Source organism: Rhineura floridana, chromosome 6, assembly GCF_030035675.1.
Source record: "Rhineura floridana isolate rRhiFlo1 chromosome 6, rRhiFlo1.hap2, whole genome shotgun sequence".
Taxonomy (NCBI): Eukaryota; Metazoa; Chordata; class Lepidosauria; order Squamata; family Rhineuridae; genus Rhineura; species Rhineura floridana.
The window spans coordinates 28,522,737-28,537,321 of NC_084485.1; the positions used below are offsets into that span (position 1 = coordinate 28,522,737).

The window sequence follows — 14,585 nt, forward strand, 5'->3', positions numbered from 1 at the left end:
CCTTTACAATTGTAAGCCTGAAACAAATTGCAGTCAGGTTTTAACACCAAACTCTTGGAAACATCTTTTTTCTCCTTTTCATATTTCTTTCGTTCAAATGTAGCTTGTGGAACTGTTTTGTTTATCTTGAAAGCACACTACACTGCACATTTTGGCTGATGCTAAATTACATATGGGTTGTTTTTTTTACTATAATAATAAAAATAGACTTATATATTGCTACCAAAGGGTGGCAGCATTGGGTTCTGTTGAACCAATACATAGTTAGGAACAAAATCCTTTTGAAAAAAGATTAAAATTTAAGATGTTTAGGTGGTAGTGATATAATGGAAGACTAGAAGCGAGAGGAGGTGTCATGAATGGAGAGCAATTTTTTTTTTTAAAAAGAAGAAAGTTTGCAGAAAAAAAGAAAAGGGAAGAGAAAAGAGGGTGAGGTCAGTTGTTTTATAATCCAGAGGCATCGACCCATTTTCCAAAATTTATTAATTTATTGCATTTATATCCCACCTCTTTCTCCAAGCTCAAGGTGGCATACATGGTTCTCCCCCTCTTGATTTAATCCCCACAACAACCCTGTCAGGCAGATTAGGCTGAGAGGCAGTGACTAGCCCAAGGTCACACAGTGGATAACCAGCTTCATGGCTGAGTGGGGACCTGAACCCTGGTCTCCTAAGTTCTAGTCCAACACTCTACCCACTACACCACACTGTACAATTTTGACAAACAATTTAGTACATATGTTTAAATAATTATAATGATGATAATAGATCCAGACAGCCATACTTAAGAGCAAATTCATCAATATCTTCTCCTTCTCTCTATTATGATTATGATTATTAAATTGGGTTGAAAATGGAAACGGACTGCCTTCAAGTCGATCCTGACTTATGGCAACCCTATAAACAGGGTTTTCATGGTAAGTGGTATTCAGAGGGGGTTTACCGTTGCCTGCCTCTGAGGCTAGTCCTCCTCAGCTGGCTACGGCCTGCTCAGCTTGCCACACCTGCACAAGCCAGCCCCTTCCTTGTCCACAACTGCCAGGTGGGGGGCAACTGGGCTCCTTGGGACTATGCTGCTTGCCCTCGGCTGCACAGGTGGCAGGGCACGTAACCCCTAAGCCACTCACTGTGGGGGTGATCTTTAGCTGGCCCTTTACACCCAGGAGACAGGAGCAGGGATTTGAACTCCCAGACTCTCGACTCCCAGCCAGGCTCTCCTCCCCACTGTGCTATACCAGCTGTAAATTGGGTTGAATAGACAGTGAATATCCAAAATGCTGAAACTGTTGAGCAGAAACCACAAGGGGCCACTGACAACCTCACATGTATCTGGCGAAACCCTGAAATTATGGAATCACTTATGCGATTAGTGATACTGAATGCTCGCTAAATAAATGAGTGATGGGTCAACCTCCATGAGTTTCACATTGTTGGAGACTGCTTCCACTGAGTGGCCATCCAGCAAGGGTAGGGCTTTAGCTCGGTGGTAAAGCATCTGTCCTGCGTGCAGAAGATCCCAAGTTCAGTTCCTGGCATTTCCAGGTAGGGCTTGGAAAGAACCTTGTCTGAAATCCTGGAGTGCTGCTGCTGATTAGTGTAGACAATATTGAGTTAGATGGACCTATGGTCTAACTCAATGTAAGGCAGCTTCCTATGTCCCTATATAGTTCTCAGCCTTAAAGCAGTGGAGCAAATGGGATACTGGAGCGAATGGAGTGAAGTGAAGATGGGGGAAGTAGAGGGCCCATATGGTCATACATGTGCAGAGGTACCTGTCTCAGCAAGGGGCCCACTGCCCTGGTTACTACTTTGCTTATTTGCTGTTGGTGCCCGTTGGCCCTGCCCTCTGGAGCCAGTGGAACTGAGACTGGTGGAGGTGAGTCCGCAGGTGCATGTTCCACTGAAGTGATGAAGCAGCATCATAGAATCATAGAGTCGGAAGGGGCCTACAAGGCCATCGAGTCAAACCCCCTGCTCAATGCTGGAATCCATGTTAAAGCATACCCTACAGGTGGCTGTCCAGTTGCCCCTTGAATGCCTCCAGTGTTGGAGACCCCATCGCCTCCCTAGGCCATTGGTTCCATTGTTGCACAGCTCTAACGATTAGGAAGGTTTTCCTAATGTCCCGCCAAAATCTGGCTTCCTGTAAACTGAGCTCCTTATTCCGTGTCCTGCATTCTGGGGTGATGGAGAAGAGATTCTGGCCTTCCTCTGTGTGACAGCTTCTCAGGTACTTGAGGAACGCTGTCAGATCTCCCCTCCCTCTTCTCTTCTCTTGGCTAGGCATGCCCAGTTCTTTCAATCTCTCCTCAACGGGCTTTCTTTCCAGTCCCCTGATCATTCTTTCGATGACCTGCTGAGGTGTGAAAAAGGCCCCGATCCAGAAGAGAACTTTCCTGCGCCACCCTCACATACATCACCTCCAACCCAACCCTTTCCAAGGCGAGGCCGGCTTCGCATCCCTCCCCCGCAAAGGCTACTCACGCACGTGTGAACTATCCTAGCGCGCTAGAGGAGGGGAAAAAAACCTCCCTCTCGACTTTCTTTCCTAGCCGACCTTTTCCTTCACGTGCCTCCCCCTCCCTGCTCCCCCCAGGACCCTCACCTCCAGCCCTGCGCAACCGTGTTTGCCATTTTCTCTGGCTCGTAGCAGGCGGGAGAGGGAGGTTAAGCTGGCAAGGAAGCGAAAGCGCTTTGAGATGGTCCCTGATGAGCAGAAGGGCGACCACAGCATGTTGCCGGAGCCTCCTTTTTTTCTCAGCCCCCGTACGGGCATGGGTGGGAGGAGAGGGTCGCGCGCAGCTATGGGGAAAAGGACGCGGGGCAGGAGGGAAGGAGGGAGGCCCGCCGGCCGCGTGGGGTGGGGGAGACGCAGGACACGTCTTCCTGGAAGAGGCGCCTCGTTTGGGTGACAAACACAGAAGGCGAAAGGTGGCAGCGGCGATAAGGCGGCCCCTATCGGGACGGTGCAGGCAGCAGCCTGGAGGATGATCGTGGCGAGGAGGAGCTGCCTGGACGGGGAGACGAGCAGCGGGCACATCCCCAAAGCCGAGAGGTGGGAGGGAGGCAGGCAAAGAGGGAGGCGTGGAGACATCGGCTCCATCTAGCCGCGCTGGAGGCGGATCGGAGGCTCGACGGCTTTGCTGTCCGGGAGGATAGACGGACCCCCCCCCTTCAGGTGCGACCTCTGGAGTATATGGACCAAAGGTCTGTGGGGGATGGGGATGGGTGGTCAATGGGGGTGATAAATGGGCATGGGAGGGAGGACGAGGGAGGGTGTTTTAAGACTGTCCGGAGCTTTCCCCTCACCTGGGGGAGAGCCGACTAGGCACCTAGAAGGAGAAAGGTGCAGCAGACTCGGGAGATCTAGGGCTTATGCAGGAAAGCGTTTAAAGGAGATACGCAAGCAGTCGGAAAGAGTTTTTTACGGTCTTTCCAGGGCGTGCTCTGTCAAGGCTGTTTTCGGCCCGATGAAGAGTTCCGTGTAACTCGGAAGTTTGCATTTGGTCCAGCAAAAGCCTTCTTAACTGTATTCTGCCTCTGTAATGCTAAACTCACTTACAAAAGAGTTAGCCCTGCTGAGCACTGTGAGGATTACTTCCCAAGAAACATGCATAGAATCGCGCTACGCATCTTTGCCCCCCCTCCATATTTAGCTATAGGTGTGCTGACTTCCGGGCGTGTACATACACCTATAAGGAAAGTACAGTACCGGTTTTCGGGATTCATGATATCAACCATGATTATTATGCTAGAAATATGCAGGGCCCTTCCTAATCTTCATCCTGTTTCATCTCAACACAATCCTGTGAGGTCAGCAATTAGTATTTCACCATTTCAAAGATGGGGAACCCATGATGGAAATTTGCTAAGTGAATTGCCCAAGGGTATGTGTCCGTGGCACTTAAGAGATTTCAGTTTAGGTGTCAGTCCAACATGGATAGACCAGGCTACCCTGCAGTAGGGCATACCTCTTCTCTAGAAGAAACGAGGGTAGAATGCATGGATGGAAAGGGCAAGGAAGCAGATTTTGGATAAACATAATGAGAAACCTCCTAATGGTAAGAGCCAGTGGGGGCTGGTGACTGTTGGGACTGATGGGGCGGAATACAGGGAGGCCCAACAGCAGGCAGAACTGGAGCCAATGAAAGGCAGAGCCAACTAATCCTAGTTTCGTTCGTATCCTCACTGCTGAGGAGCAACACTGAGACTGAAGGGGATGAAGAGGAAGTCGATAGGCAGTACCGCCCCCTGGGCTGGTTGTGAGTTAGAAGGTAGGCGTGTGGCGGCTGGCCGGGGGTAGACTGAGGTTGGTGGGGCGGTGCCCCATTTGCCCTAATGGACCATCCTCCATTGGTTCCCAAGAGCTGCTGAACAATGGAAGACTGCCTCAGGAGCACATGGACGTTCCTTTGCTGGAGGTATATAAGGAGAGTCTGGACAGCCATCGGTCAGGGATGGTGTAAATTCCTGCACTGACCAATGAATTGGACTAGATGACCTTCAAGGTCCCTTCCAACTCTAACAAATTGTTATGTATGTATGTTTTTTATTACATTCATTCATATCCTGTCTTTCTTGCAAGGAGCTCAAGGTGGTGTACATGGCTCTCTCACAACCCCTTACAATCCTGCAAGGCAGCCTTTCCCAACCAGTGTGCCTCCAGATGTTGTTGGACCACAACTCCTATAAGCCTCAGCCAGCATTGCCAATGGTCAGGAAAGATGGGAATTGTGGTCCAACAACATCTGGAGGCACACTGGTTGGGAAAGGCTGCTGTAAGGTATGTTAAGCTGAGGAAAAAGGGATTGGTCCAAGGTCACTCAGTGAGCTTCATGGCTGAGTGGGATTTGAAACCAGATCTCCCAGCCCTAGTCCAACACTCTTTCCACTACACAACACTAGCTCTACCATGATCATCTTGTTTAGCTTCCTCCTAGAAGGCAGAGCCCTCCAACATAATCTTGCATCCATTCTCTTTAATGGAATGCATGGGATCTGTAATGCAAAAACTATAGACCAGGGGTTCTCAAACTGTGGTCCATGGGCCATCAGTGGTCTGTGAGTTTCATTCAAGTGGCGCATGGCATGCCTGCTTTAAATATGCATATTGATTTTTAATTGTATTTTATTGCTTTATTGTTTCTTATATTGTATTTTATGGTATTACAATCTGCATTCCATAGAATTCAAACTGTAAAATAAAAGAAGCATTTATTGAGTTACAATTTGAATTCTATGGAATGCAAATTGTAATGCAATAAAATACAATCTAAGAAATAAAAGCAGCAATAAAATACAATTAAAAAATACAGCATCTAGCACAGGGCATTACAATTGCTACAGCAGGCAGCAAAATCGTTAAGTGGTTCACCAAGACCACCAGTAATTTTTAAGTGGTCCGTGGGGAAAAAAGTTGGGGAACCACTGCTATAGGGTGAGCACAGAAGGCTCTTCCAGACAACTAGTTCATTAAATATTCATCAACAGGGAGATTTGACATTTTCTATTTAATGAACATTCATTCTGATTTGTTTGGGGGAAAGTGAAGTGACCTTGCATCAAAGCAAGTGTTATACCAGGGCATCTTCCCATCACTTTCCTTATCCCAAAACATCTGGTCTCTTGGGGATGCAGGTTTGTTGAGAAAGACTTTTCCAATCAACTATAATTGTGCAACCTGAATTTGCTGACATGTGATTGCATCCTACCCAAAGTTAGAGACAGTCTGGAAGAGCCCAGAGAGACAGATCCACCTAAATGAAGTGCAGAAGAAACTGGGCAAAGAGAAAGCACCTAGAGTTGCAGATGTGTGCAATAGTTCCATAGCAGTTGGTCTCAAACTGTGGGGAAGGTCTCTGAGGGTGGGGCACAAGGCACCTGGAAGAGGAGATGTGACCTTTGGGGCAGGGGTGGGGTGGAAAGAGAGATCCTTCAGCAGCAGGCAGTGTGCTTCCGAATACCAGTGACTGGAAACAGCAGGAGGGGAGAGTGCTGTTGTCCTGCTTGCAGGCTTCCTATGGGCATCTGATTGGCCACTGTGAGAACAGGATGCTAGACTAGATTAGCCACTGGCCTGACCCAGCAAGCTCTTCTTACCCTTTTTGGCAGAGGTAGATGCTTTGCGCTGTAGCAGAAAAGGTTAAGCACTACAGCCACACAAACTGATATGCCCTGCATGGTTGCTGCAGAGAGGCGGGGAAGATAAAGGAGGTTTTGACCACAACAGCAGCTCCTTCTCCTCCTGCTGCCTCTTTCGTGGCTGGTTGGTTTTAGGAGGAAGCGTAAGGGCCAGATCACAATTTCATTGGAAGACAACGAGCATCTTGTGGTCTAAAGTAGACATTAGACATAGGAGATGTGTGAATCAGGCTAGCTGCTAGACATCCGTTCCTTGTTTCAGGAGACGGCTCTTTATTTATTATTAAAATGTTAAAGTTCCTTTTTAAAAATTAGTAAGTTAATTTGATCCATTGCAAGAACAATATATTCTAATTTGTTGTTAAGGTTTTTACACATGTAATATCATTTCCCAATGGTCTCACTATGCGTTCCTTAGTTTGGAGGTTCTTGGGTAGTGACCCTACCACAGGGATGGGGTAAAGTCAGGCCCAGGGGCCAAATGTGGTCCTCCAGGCCTCTCTGTCTGGCGTTCTGGACTCTCCCCAGAACACACCCTCTCCCCAGGCCATAGCCCTCACTGGCCCTCCATACCCTCCTTGAATGCCTTGTGGCCTGGCTGGAATGTGTCCGTGAACTCTGATCATGCCTCTTGGTTGCCTGAATGGAGGAGAGAGAGGGGCATGTGAGGGTGTGCGGAAACTAGATTACTGAATAAAGGTACAGTATTGCTATTAACTCAGTTGCTCTTAGCTGCAGAAGGAAAAACCTGTATGTTTCTTCCTCAGCAGCTGATAGCAGCTTGGGTAGATGGGAGGGGATCTGGGTTGGGAGAGGCCCACGGTGTATCCTGTATCACAGCCATAATTAAAGAAAAATCCCACCCCATGGCTGATTTTAGAAGATTTCCCCCCTGAAAATGCCTAGTCAAATTTTCTCTTCTAATTCTCTTGTATTGCCCGTGATGGACCAGTGCCCTAATCCACAGTGTGGGTAGGCTGGTGCAAGGATGCTGTGCATTTGTCTACTGAAGAGATGGCTGCTGATGAGGGGGCACAGACAGCAAAGCCAGTTTAGAAGGGGAGCTGAGTTCAAAAGGTCTGAGAAACGATATGGAATATATATAGAAGTGTACAGTCTTTCGAGCTACTTGCACAAGAATGGGAGTGAGGCCTGGTGTGAGAACCTGGCATCGTTGTGCAGCTCCTAGGGCCCAGTGCCACTGTTGATGCCCGGAGTCTCCTTTAATTCCCTCTACCCCCATCCAGCACTCCAAGTAGCTGCATCTAGTCACTATGTTCATTTTCCAAAATGCCTGTGACCTAGTATTACTCAAGGGCATTGTGGGAAATTGAAAGGGTGGCTAGATCCAGCTATCCAGGGTTGCCTAGAGAGTTGCCACTTCAGCCATGTAAGCACATCCATGGAACAACACAGCCCACCAGAAGACACTTTGCTCAGGGCTCCCTCAAACCCAGAGTTGGCCATGATGGGAGTCTTATTTGTTCTTTATCAGAAGCCTGCTCCCAGTGCATCAACACCATTTTTATCCTCCGTGCAAGGTGCACCAGACATTATCAGGGCTTGCCTCAAACCTTTCTGGAGATCAAATGGTCTGCCCTGAAAGCTTTTCCTTTGAATTGTAGATGTGGAGACTTGTTGTGGTCATTCAGTGAATGGGAAAGACATGCTGCACATTCTTAAAGGCTTTCACTTTATTCTGATATGTTCCGGTGCGAAGCCTTGGTAAATGGTAGCATAGCCTAGCCTAAGGGTGGGGAACCTTTTTCAGCCCAAGGGCCACATTCCCTTCTGGACAACCTTTTGGAGGCCACATGCTAGTGTTGGGCAGAGCACAGTTGGCAGAGCACAAATGTGAATTTTACCTTTACACAGTAGGCTGGTTTCTAGACACCACCCCCACCCCTAGCCTCCATTCAGGAAATAAGGGCCATTATTTGAGTTCAATTACACATTCCAGCCAGGCAAAAACACTCAAAGAGGTTGCAAAGCAGGGCTTGTGCGGGGGTGTGGACTGGAGAGTACCAAGGGCCACATTTGGCCCTCAGGTCTGAGGTTCCATCTCCCTGGCACAGCCTAAGGTACCCTCAGCTGGCAATGTAGAGAGCTGGTGACTGAGAGCTGGCTGTGTACGTGCCATGTGGTTTATGGCATTTTGGAGCGTGGGAAGGGAAAGTACATTGGCATATGAGATGAAACTGATGAGTCAGAAGTTCTTTACTTAGAGCAGATTGACAAGTCTATGGGGAAGGCTGACTTTAGGCTTGAGGGAATCTCCTTTCTTTTTTACTTGAATCTGCAAACTGGAGCAAAAGTGCAAGATTGTGGCCCCTGAAGGAAGGATGTCACAGAATGGCAAAAGGGAGGGAAGGCACCAATATCAGATAGGAGAAGGACCCATGAACACCAATGCCTGCTTCCTTACTAAAAGGGAGAGAGGGGAACAGAAGTTTGTTGCATAGAGTGCCAACAAAGCTAGAGGGATAGCAGTTACGTCATGCAGACTTAAAACTTTAAAGCACAGATTGGGGATTCCTCATCCCCAGAGAAACAGAATCTCAAACATGTACAAAAATAGAAATTTAAGAGCCCAACACCTTTCAAAGATAATCCTTTGGAGCTCGTAGATGTCCAACATTATGTCCTCAACCATGCTCTCAGAGAATGGTTGAGGGCACAGTCTTGTGCATCTTGTGCCCTTGAAGAAGAATTATCTTCAAAACACATTGAGCTATGAAATCTTTATTTTTGCGCACCTTTTGAGACTCTCCCCCTCCCACTCCCATGATGTCACAAAGCCACATGCAAAATGATGTCAGGATGTCAACGAGCCAGATGCTGGGGGGGGGGGGATGGAGGACAGAGAGAGCCAGTTACTATTGCACCCCGTTAGCATCACCCATGGGATGACCTGAATATACAAATACGAACCCATGTTGGAATGACTGAAAACCAGAGATTTCCAATAGCCTAATTTAGGTAAAAGAATGCTTTTTTTTTTGCTTTATTGTTAAATAATCATCAGAAACTCTTGCCAATCTATTGCAAATCATTCAGCAATCCACCTGTCCCTGCCAGGCCAGGCCCAAGGCAGAGCTGCAAAGGGCATCCTTCTCCAGAGTCAAGGTACATAATAATACCTAAGGCCAGTCAAGTTAATTTGGCAGCTGAAGCGGAAAATCCCACACCAGCTCTCCCACTCTGTCAGAATAAAAACACAACAATAATAAATCAAATATCTACCCTTTCATGACACCCAAAATCAATTGCTAGAAGTGGGTGCCTCACTCTGCCTAATGATAGGGCTGGCTCTGATGATCTCAGCCTGAAACTTTTGCATTGTGGAGATAACAGGTCCATGTCACTTAGTTACACTTTGTTTTTGTTATACTTGCTTTCTAGGACTACGTAATGATTATGTTTTATTTGCTTTTAAATGCTGTTTGAGGTTTTGGGGTTATAGCCCAGCCATATTTTATTGGAGTTGTGTTTTTTCAAAGTCTCTCTTTAAATAGCAGTCTTGATAATCCTGTCCTGTTTAAAACCTGAGTTGATCTTATAAAAAGCTCAGCATTATGTGGAAAGTATTGTATAGATTGATGTATTTTGTGTCAAAGACTCTGAAAAATCATCAGGTGGTGATGTTCAGACGTTGTAACTCCTTTTCATATCTCTGCAGAAGGTGTTTGTTCAATCTCTTTGATGCCTGGGCTGTTCAAATTATTACTTATTATTTCTACATACCCACTTCTTTAAGGAGCTCAGGGCTACAAATCTGAAGGCTATCCCAATTTATACTCAGAAGAACCATGTGGGGAAATGGAGGCAAGTTAGACTGAGGCTGCAATAATGTACCCATTTACTTGGAAATCTGTTGAATTCAGTGGGACTTAGGGTTGGTTCACACGGTGACTTACTGTGAGATTGGTGCTACTTGCATCCCCATTGAATTTGCATGGTTCACATGAAGTTGCAGGCAATCAGCAGCTATCACAGTTTTCCTCTATTAAACCAATCTAATTTTAATGTGAAAAGGAAAGGAAAACTGTCTCAGGTTTGCTGTGCTCCTCTGTGTAGGCACTTTGCCTCAATGTTTTTTTAGTGGGCGGACTCTCTTATGCCCCATCGCCAGCTCCCTCTCTCTCTGCCTCCGACAAAAGCTGCCTTTCACTCACTCCCCCGTCTATTCAGTTTCACACAGTTTCGGGTCAATTGCACCCCACTCTCCTGGCTTCAGCTGGGACAGGTGTGCAATTGACAAGAAACAATGAAACTGGCAAACAACCCCTGCCCTTCTCCATTAGCAATATCAGTACTCCAGAGGGAGTAAGCATGTGAAATTAGGGGCAAGGCCACAAGGAAACAGCAATACCAAACCTTTACAGAGGAATGACTACTTGTGTGAAAGGAAAACAGTGGATTTGAAGGTAGGAAGTGTGAACCTTGCAAATTATTGTGATGGCAAAAGCTGTATCTTTACTGTGAAGTTTTGCTCCCGTGTGAATGAGCCCTTAGTTCTGAGTAGACATGTATAGGATTGCACTGTGACAGAGTTACTGGCCTGAGGGTTATGCTGTGAGCTTCATGTCTGAACAACATTTCAAATCCAGGTTTTCTTGTACCAAGATCAATGTTCCATCCGCCACTCTACACTGGCTCTCTTAAATGAGGCCAGGTGCCCTCTTGGTCCAGGACTTTATGTATACCGTTTATGTACACTGTTTAGAAATGCTAATGATTAAGCAGCATATACATGTCTTAAATACAGAAATAAACCCAGAGGTATGTGCAAGAGTGAACTTGGCACCAAAAACTTAGCTATTGCAGATGCTATCAGAGCATATGCCTAAAACTTCAACTTTAAATGCAGGTGATTTGCATGGTCAAGATGTGCATAGCAAAAAGATGTACCTGTTTACTTTGAAATTCAAGTGTGCATCCCCCACTGATTAATTGAATAGGATGCTGAATTTGGAATTGGAGAGAGAGGCAACTTCCTGAGTTCCTAATTGAAAGTTGCCATTTTAGGTATTCCCCCTTCTCTCTCATGCAGGAGGAATATCTCTTCATTTATGTTTGTATCATATAAAAACAAAGACAGCATGTTTTTTCCTTCAGTGTTTTGCTTTCATTCATAAGCAAATGCATGCAGATTTTAATAGGTTAGGGCTGCCATCCTGTACATGCTCACCTCGGAGTAAATCCCATCAAACTTAATTGTGTGACAGCCCTAGTTATCACCTGTAATAGGACTGCTTTAGTTTGGGGCACAATGTTCTCACTGTGTTCTTTCCAGTAGATCGAGCATGTGACCCTGTTGAAGTCTTTGTCATGCTGTGGAACAACGAGAGGCGTTGGGCTCTTGACACGATTGGCCCTGAGCACTCTCCAACATTGTGGAAGTCTATTTTCATATTGTCAGGATCTGTTAACATCTTCTCCAGAAAATGGAGTTTTAGACCATTCAAAAGCCCACTGTGAATTGTTTGCAAGGCAGTTTGAGGGTAAAGGTGCTTGCCTCTGTAGCATTCTTGACACCACATTCACTGTAGTCCCCAGTGAGGTGTCCAGTGCAATGTCTGCTACAACTTCTTGGGATCAGTTTCAATTGATGCAGCCTGATGACATGGACAAGGTGCTTGGGACAATGTGGCCAGGAAAATGTCTTCTTGGCGCTTGCCTTTCTTGGCTTATTAATGCTTGCCAAGGGTGCATGATTGAATGGATCTAGTGTGTGGTCAATGCATCTTCACAGGAGGGGGTGGTCCCAGCTGCCTTGAAAGAAGTGGTGAAAAAGCCCACTCCTGAAAAAGCGCACCCTGGACCCATTGGTTTGTGGCAATTACTGCCTGGTTGCAAATTCCTTCTTTTTAGGGAAGGTAATCAAGAGGGTTGTAGCACAGCAACTGCAAATACTCCTGGATGGAACAGATTATTTAGACCCATTTCAATCTGGGTTCAGGCCTGGTTATGGGACTAAATCGGCTTGGTCACCCTGATGGATGACCTTTATGAGGAGAAGGACAGGGAAGGTGCAACCCTGTTATTCTTAGTTTATCTCTCAGTGGCTTCTGATACCATTGACCATGATATCCTTCTGAGCTGACTTGGTGAGATGGGTATCGGAGACAATGTTTTACAGTAGTTCCAATCCTATCTTCAGAGTCGGTTTCAGAGCATAGTGTGATGTTCCTATATTAATGTATATGCTGGGGTTTCACAGACCAGAAGGGAGGGTAAGGTAATGACCAAGGCTGAAGGGGAACTGTAACAAATGGTGGCAGCGGTGAAGAGAATAACAATACCAGTATTCAGAGTCTCTGGGAATACTAGTATTGGGACGTTACTGGTGGTTGCCTAGCAGGGGGATCTGTTGAGATCTGTGCTAGAGCGGGGAGAGAAACCATAAGAGAGAGCGGTCCGGACTGGTGGAGTCCCTGATGGTGCCTAGTGACAGGTAGTAACCACGAGCAGGTAGGAACCTGACAGGGAGAGCCAGGGAAGGACGCCTCACACATAGCACCAGGTGATTGTTTTTCAGCCCCCTGGCATTTGTGCTGTGGGGTGCTGCAGGATACCAACTTGTCCCCAATGCTGCTTGACATCTACATGAAACAGTTGGGAGCAATCATTAGGAGATTTGGGACAAAGTGTCTGCAGTACGCTGATGAAATCCAGCTCTATTTCTCAGTAATATCTGAATCAGGTGAGGCCGTGCAAGCTCTGGACCGCTGCCTGGACTCAGTGGTGGACTGGATGAGGGCCAATAGCTCTCAGTGGGGAAGTGCCATAACTCAGTGGTAGAGTATCCATGGCATCTCCAGGTAGGGCTGGGAGAGACTCCTGTCTGAAATCCTGGAGAGCCACTGCGAAGTCAGTGTAGGAAATACTGAGCTAAATAGACCAAAGGTCTGATTCATTATAAGGCAGCTTCGTATGTTCCTAGCAAAATGACTCTGCATCCTAGCAAGACAGAGGCTTGGTTGGTGGTTGGTGGTTCCCGATAATCAGTCAATTGTCTGCTTTGGATGAGGTTATACTCTCTCTGAAAGAGTAGGTTCGTAGTCTGAGGGTGCTCCTGGATCCATCTTTGTCGCTAGAGGCCCAGGTGACCTCAGTGGCTAGGAGTGACTTTTACCAGCTGCAGCTGTTTCTGGACTGGAATAGCCTGACTGCTGTCATCCATGTGCTGGTAATCTGCAGACTGAGTTACTGTAATGCACTCTATGTGGGGCTGCCCTTGAGGTTGGTCTGGAAGCTTCAGCTAGTGCATAATGTTCAGCTAGTGCTCAGTGGGGCAGTATATTGTCAACATGTTACCCTTTTGGTGAAAGAATTGCACAGGCTGTCCATTAGCTACCAGGCTAAGTTCAAGGTGTTGGTTTTAGTGTATAGCCCTGTGCAGCATACCTAAAAGATTGTCTTACCCCTTATATACCCAATCAATCAGTGTGATCTGCAGGTGAGGGCCTTCTACAGATACCATCTCATTAGGAGGTCGATTCCACACAACATAGGAAGTGGACCTTTAGAGTTGTGGCAACTTTGGAATTCCCTCCCCTTAAATATTAAATAGATACTGTCTCTGTTGTCTTTTTGGTGCCTACTAAAGACCTTCCTCTTTCAACCTGCCTTTTAAGTAGACCTTATCCTAGTCTGCATCTGTGTTGGAACTGGTTTTAAGACTTCATAGATTTCATAGAATAGTAGAGTTGGAAGGGGCCTATAAGGCCATCGAGTCCAACCCCCTGCTCAATGCAGGAATCCAAATCAAAGCATTCCCGACAGATGGCTGGCTTTTTAAAGATGTTTTGTTTTTAAAGGTGTTTTTTAAAATGTTTCTAGTGTTTTATCACTTGTTTGCCACCCTGGGCTCCCTTTGGGTGGAAGGGCAGGATATAATACTAAATGTCTTATAATCATCGATACCTATTTGGACATTTGGATATATTAAATGTTTAAATTAAGATTGATGGAATATTCTTATTGTTAATGTCAGCTGGCAGTTTTGTTTGTTCTTTTTTAAAAAAATCATTATTTATTTATTATTAGTTTTTTTTTCTTTCTGTTATATTTGCAAATATTTTTATTTTAGTACAGCAGGCTCCAGAATGCCTCTGGTTTTCCCCTCTTTTGTATTTGTTTAGCTTGCTTCTTGATCTGGATGCTTAAAGCTGAATGATAGACCTTGGGGAGCCAAAAGCTAATGTAATGTGTTAGGTGCTTCATGTCTTCTGTAGGAGCCTACATTCTTCTTGAGTTTGAATTCCAACCCTGGCTGGTAGGGAAAAAAAACAGAAATAGGAGAGGAAATTGATAATGTTTGCTTGTTTGTCCCATGTCTGGAACAGAAATTACTCCAGCGAATATAATAGCATTCACTGTTGTTGTTGATTGCAGTCCACAGACAATATGTAATTGATTATGTTCTCCCCAACCCCCAAT

At 46.1% G+C, this 14,585-nt stretch overlaps 1 protein-coding gene across 4 annotated transcripts in view; it reads left to right on the plus strand.

Moving 5' to 3' along the window:
• Nucleotides 1–2,989: 2,989 nt before the first annotated feature.
• RIPOR3 (RIPOR family member 3) overlaps nt 2,990–14,585 on the plus strand; it is a 177,747-nt gene continuing 166,151 nt past the window's right edge. For 2 of the 4 annotated variants that reach the window (XM_061631275.1, XM_061631279.1), the window contains exon 1: nt 2,990–3,206. The gene's annotated coding sequence lies outside the window, so the exon portion shown is untranslated. Of the gene's footprint in view, nt 3,207–4,408; nt 4,536–14,585 lie in introns of those variants that run through there. The other 2 variants (XM_061631276.1, XM_061631278.1) reach the window with 2 other exon arrangements.